The sequence below is a fragment of the Grammomys surdaster genome, unplaced genomic scaffold (assembly GCF_004785775.1).
Source record: "Grammomys surdaster isolate TR1022 unplaced genomic scaffold, NIH_TR_1.0 126531, whole genome shotgun sequence".
Classification (NCBI taxonomy): domain Eukaryota; kingdom Metazoa; phylum Chordata; class Mammalia; order Rodentia; family Muridae; genus Grammomys; species Grammomys surdaster.
Window position 1 is genome coordinate 16,897,970 of NW_021621323.1, and position 5,716 is coordinate 16,903,685.

Consider the following 5,716-nt stretch of genomic DNA (forward strand, 5'->3'; position numbering starts at 1 on the left):
AACCCCCAACCCTCCACCCCACCAGACCTCCCCACTCCCTGGGGCCTGGACTGGAAATTCTTATTCAGTTGCCATATTAAGATCTACACTCTTTAAGTAAAATAATTCATAATAAAGTTATCAAAATAAAGTGTAAGACCAAGCAAGCATGTCTGCCTTTCCAGTAACGGTATTTACCATACATTTCTTAAAATCACAAAAGTCTCCCTGTTTCCCTCTATAAATGAGAAATGGGGCTTGGAAAAAGAAAGATAACTTTCCAAGGCTCAAAGTAGCAAAGTTAAGCACGTAAGTTCTAATTTATCACATAGTAAACATTTCTCTGCCTTTATACCCAGCATCCATGAGGACTGTGGGCTGTGAGCCAGGCCACCCACATGCGAGTCTCACTTTTAACCTCAATGACTCAGCCTAATCCCCTATAGAATGAAGACAATAATTTTGCAAATCTCATACTATTTTTTAAAGATTCATATTACATATATGTATTCATATTACATGTATGTGTATGTGTAAGTATGCACACTTGTGTGTTCAGAAAACCCTTTCTAGGGCATTGCATCTCTCCGAGACAGTTATGGGCATTTGAAGGATGCTTGGTTGTTATATGAGTATTGGGCTTTGAACTCTGGTCCTCATGATTGAACCCAAGCACTCTCTTAACACCTGAGCCGTCTCTCCATCCTCTTATGAATCTTAGAAGGAGCAAGAGAGTCCTCAGCAAGAATTAGTTGCAATCTACCCTTACAACCGTGAGGCACAGTAAGTAACCTTCACAGGCAGGTACTTGCCATCTCCTTCAACCTGAGTTCTTATATAGATAGCTCTGTTTTGTTTAGTACCTAAAAAGAATTATGTATTTTTCTTAATTCTTACTCATTTTTATCAAATTTGAGATCTGAATTTTCAGGAGCTTCCTGATTTATATTCTTTACTACTTGCTTACATAAACTTGCATACAGATAAAAGAGAGTTTTAAACTAGAGAAATACAAAAATACATGCATTGTCTCCAATGCTGGTTCTAATTCTACTTGCTTCTCTGTAAATTTTCTAAGACAAGAACTTACTAAAACTCATATAATTGAAGACCACTCAAAGTCTTTCTCTTACGTTAATAAAGAGGAATATTAGGATTCTCTAGGGACTGGAGATGTAGCTCAGACAGTAGAATGCTTGCCTAGTGTGTATGAAGCCTTTTGTTTGATGCCCAGCATGAAACAGACAGCAGGAAGACACATGGTTGTTAGTGTCTGTTATTCTAGTACTTGGGAGATAGAGGAGAAAGAACAGATGTTCAAATGTTCAAGTCAATCTCAGTTACTTGGTAAGTTCAAGCTACTTGGGATACAGCAGACCACATTTTATAAGATAGATAGATAGGTAGGTAGGTAGATAGATAGATAGATAGATAGATTCAATTTAAGAAATACAATTAGTAAAATTATTATAATCCTTGGTTTCTGACAAGAAAGGAAATGAAATTTAATTTTCTAATTCAAAACAGTGATCATCTGTTCTAATTATAAATATTGTATAATATGAATCAGGGCCAAGGTTGGCCATTTCTGTGAAATTACTTCCATTATAAAATCGGGGGTTGGGGAGGCATTCCCCAGTGGAAACTTTTGGCAGATATACAGTAAAGATTTGGGCAAAGTCGAGCACTGTCAGTTGTGCTATAACGTAAGGTCCTACTTTCCTTATGCATGCCACATGGAAACATTTGTCATTTCTCATACTGGCCTTTGCGTTTGAACCAGCATCACTGACTTGAGCATGCAACATACAAACAGCACTGGCATGGTAAGATGAATAGGGTGCCTCTTCGCCCTCTGGTGGACCAGGCAGAAACATCACTTTAGTAGTTGTCCCTTTAGATATACTTCACATTAACAATGAATTAACAATGCTTCAGACAGCATCAGATGGATTAAAACTGCTACTTGTCCACTTAACATGTATGTGTGAAGGCTATTCTTGGTTATCAATTTGACTACGTCTGGAATTAGCTAAAATCCTGGCTGCACACATGTGTGAAGAATTTTTTAATTAAATTGTTTGAAGTGAGAAGACACACTTCCAGTCCAAATCTTTGAGGCAGGAAGATATAGCTTTAATCCAGATCCTTTGAGGTGGGAAGATCCACCTCTAATCTGGGGCCACGCCTTCTGCTGATAGTTTATATAAAGGGCATAAAGGAAGCTTGCTCTCTCTTTCTCCGCCTGCTTTCACTCTCCCTAGTAAATCCTCTCTTCCACCAGCAGTAGAGCCTACTTTGGGATTCTGGCATATACTGGAGACCAGCTGACACACCCAAAGTCATGTACCGAACAACTACTGGATGCCTGGACCTTCCATTGGTAGACAGCCATTGATGGATTAGCTGGACCACAGCCTGTAAACCAGTCTAATACATAGAGCTCAGGAGTGCTTGCTGCTCTTACAGGGGACCCAACAACCTTTTCAGGCAGTTCACAGCTACCTGTAGCTCTACCTCCAGTGAATCTGAAGCTCTCTTCTGTAGCTCTACCTCCAGTGAATCTGAAGCTCTCTTCTGACCTCTACACTCATATACACAAACCCACATGCAAACACACTCATATACATTAAAAATAAAATAAAATCTTACAAAAGAAAGGCCTGTTGTGTTTTAGTTTTATGTGTAGGCTATGGTGTGTAGTTGTTGCTTTATAATAAAATCAAGATTTTTAAAACTCGTCATTTTCTAAACTCACTCATTATTATATAAAACAAAGTTCATGGGCAGGTTGGCAATGCCATTAGGAATGCTTGTACTTTCGTGTCATTATTCACAATAAATTACATCAATAAATTCATGCATGATAATAAATCAATGTATTTCATTCAAATTTTCTAGGGTTTTACTCACAACTAAATAATAGGGTAACAGCACCACCTAGTGGCTGTCTAAAATTGACACGTAATTATCAGTTCCTCTCACCGTTTTGCATAGCTATGTTCTTAAGGACAGTGGCTCAATGTATTTGGGGAATGGACTAATGTCTCAGGAAAACAACTATAATGTATATTATGATGAGCAAAGAAAAGCAGCAGAGTTTTAACAAGTGACAACTAAATTCCCAAATGATTTTATGAAAGCGTTATGTTGTTTATAAATGTCAAAAGACAAACATTCCAAAAAACATCTTCCATTTAATATGCTATACTAAAGGTTATCTCAATAATATTTTTGTATAAATGAATGTAGCAAAAACATTTTTTAAAGCTTCACAAGTCATGTGGAAATGGTAGAGAAGAAAATAACAAGAAGCTTCTGAGATGTTAAATGTTTAATAGAGGACATGCATAGCCCAGATATGTGGGCAAAATTATACAAGCAAGTTCATTCTTAAAGTGGTACAGCTAATTTCTTCTCAGACCACCTGGGCAATTCTAGTTATTATGGAGAGGCTGTAACTCCTGCAGTTGATGTTATCATCCCAGTGAAGATGGTAGTTGTTTCCTGCTCCCAAATGTTTACCCAGGACTCCAGATCCCACATTCTTCTAAAGCACTGTCACCTCCAGTTTGGTTGATGCTACCATCTCTTTCCATCCCTTCCTGGCTGCCTTAAATTCCGTAAGAAATCCATATGGCGTTTCCCTCACAGAAGTCCTTCCTCTTGCTTGCCGTCTTCCTGGCTCCACCCACCAGCTGCACACTTGAACCTATGCAGCTCAACACACCGTGGAGAAAACACACAATCAGACTAGACTTGCATTTAAATTTGTTCCAAGAATCCAAGTAAACGCCCACTAAATCCAAGAATACCTGCTACATTTCTTTTAAAAAGAGATTTATTTATTTATTTACTTATCTATTTATTTATTTTATATAAGTACACTGTAGCTGTCTTCAGACACACCAGAAGAGGGCATCAGATCCCATTACAGATGGTTGTGAGCCACCATGTGGTTGCTGGGGATTGAACTCAGGGCCTCTGGAAGAGCAGTCAATGCTCTTAACCTCAGAGTCATCTTCCTAGCGCCCCCTCCACACACTACATTTCTAAGTCTATTGACATTGTCTTCTAATTATATCCTGTCCTTTCCGTTCAAATTTCCGAGCCTCCTTTATCCTAACTGGAAGTTGATGGCATTCCTTTGTATTTCCCCAGGAGAACATCAACTGATAAAAAGAGTACATTCAGAAGTCTGCACCACCACTTCTAACAGCTGAGCACCACCTGCTCCCACCTATGTTTCTGGAGAGTTCTCAGCTATTACCTTAGACCCGTGCTTCTCAACCTTCCTAACGCTGCAGCCCTTTAATACAGTTCCTCATGTTGTGGTGACCCCAAAAATAAAAGTATTTTTGTTGCTGCTTCATAACTGTAATTTCCCTACTGCTATGAATCATGAAAAATGTAAATACCTGATACACAGGATTTCTGATGTGCCACCCCTATCAGGACCCATAGGTAGAATACCACTGCCTCAGGCTAACCTGAGCCTTTGTGCATTAGCTCCAGCTCATCCACACTTTCCAGCACTGTCAGTTCTCCAGCTCCACCGTAGCCCCACGGACCCAGCCTTACTTGCTCTCAGACTCCATGCGCTTGATCTCACCTGAGTCTCCAGGTAGAGCCCCATTTCTCTTCTACTCTACAGCATCCCTTTTCAGAATTTCCCAAATTATTGTCCCTACAACTGTTCTTTAAAAGACCCCAAATAGTCTGTGTATGGCTAACTCAAATGCTCCCTTCTCAGCCGTCATGTTGTATATACTATTAACAGTGGAATGCCCTCCTCTTTGAAAACTTTCCTTTTTCAGAATTCAACATTTCACTGGCTTTTCTCCTCACCCAAGTCTAGTTTCGATCCCCTCTTACGGTCCCTCCCTGTACACTGTCTTTAGACTACTGTGAGGCCTGTGAACCCACTCTCTGTATTTCCTTATTGGTTTCTTCATTCCAGACCTCTCCCCAGATCTTTATACACATTTGGACTCTGTAACAGTTGCATGAGTTAAGATTGCCTTTCCTCTGCTGCCCCCCAGCACTGGCTATTGCTTTCTTTTTATAGTAGTCATTCTAATGGCTTTAAATGGAGTTCTTGATCATTGATGACACTGAGCACTGTCCCATGCACTTACTAACCTTTGTCCTGATGTTAAGAAATGTCTACCCAGGGTAGGAGTTGTCTGCAGAACCAGCATTTACTGGACTCAAAACGCAAAGCTTTCCAAACTGGAATTAAGTGTGTGTGTGTGTGTGTGTGTTACAGACTGAGAACTCTCATCTCCTGGCTTCTGCACATTAAAGTAACAATAATTTCCTGTGCAGTTGAATCCCATTATAAGATCACAATGATGGAATGCTTAGGTCCAATCTTAATTTCAGTAGTGTTCATTCATATGAAATCAAGCTTCAGGCTATTTCCTGACTACGGTCTCTCCCGTGGAAATCAGCCTTCATTTAAGAGATAGATAACCGAATACTAATTATAGTTTTCTGAGTATTACCAGTCTCCCCCACTAAAACCAAAAGGAGAAAAACGCACAGGCCATGGAAGGAACACAGCTGAAGAATGGGTACTCTACAGTGAAACCTTCAGTCCATCCCAATGCAGAAAACCAATACGCCCGACACACTCGCTCAGTGCAGAACACCAATAACGCCTGTCACACTGGCTCAGTGCAGAATAGCAATAACGCCTGTCACACTGGCTCAGTGCAGAACAGCAATAACGCCC